Source organism: Dromiciops gliroides, chromosome 5, assembly GCF_019393635.1.
Source record: "Dromiciops gliroides isolate mDroGli1 chromosome 5, mDroGli1.pri, whole genome shotgun sequence".
Lineage (NCBI taxonomy): Eukaryota > Metazoa > Chordata > Mammalia > Microbiotheria > Microbiotheriidae > Dromiciops > Dromiciops gliroides.
This window is the reverse complement of record NC_057865.1, coordinates 249,376,505-249,377,268: the sequence shown is the minus strand read 5'-3', so window position 1 is coordinate 249,377,268 and position 764 is coordinate 249,376,505.

Sequence of the window (764 nt, the reverse complement as noted above, 5' to 3'; positions counted from 1 at the left end):
GCAATGGGGGTTAAGTGACTTGCCCAGGGTCACACAGCTAGTAAGTGTCAAGTGTCTGAGGCCAGATTTGAACTCAGGTACTCCTGAATTCAGGGCTGGTGCTTTAACCACTGCGCCATCTAGCTGCCCTGCTCTCCTGTTTTTGATTACAGACAGGAAAAGTAAGGCTGAGTGGTTTGCCGTATCTGTAACAGGACTCAAACTCAGATCTTTCTGAATCCATTTCCAACATTCTGTTCACTTTGCCATTTGTGGCTGCCTTGTATCTAGCTGAATTTTATCCATCCTTCAAAGCTCAGGTTACATTCTGACTTTTATGAAACTTTCCCCTAGCTATTTCTTTTTTTTTTTCTTTTTTAGTGAGGCAATGGGGCTTAAGTGACTTGCCCAGGGCCACACAGCTAGTAAGTGTTAAGTGTTTGAGGCCGGATTTGAACTCAGGTACTCCTGACTCCAGGGCCAGTGCTCCATCCACTGCTCTACCTAGCTGCCCCTTCTCTAGCTATTTTAAAACTCCTTCTGTCTTGTATTGTTAATTATCTTTGTGTACTCACCTTTCTAATCAGATGGAAAGTCCTGTAAGGGTCACCGATTCCCCACCTCCATCCCTTTAAAGGCAGAGATCATATTTCATATTATTTGTATTTTCCATAGTACCTAGTACAGTGCCTAATAGATGTTCCAGAAATGCCTATTCTTTGTTTTTGTTGACTCAAAAAGGGCCTTCATTTTGCTTGCTAACTATTTTCACTGTCTCTCACCAC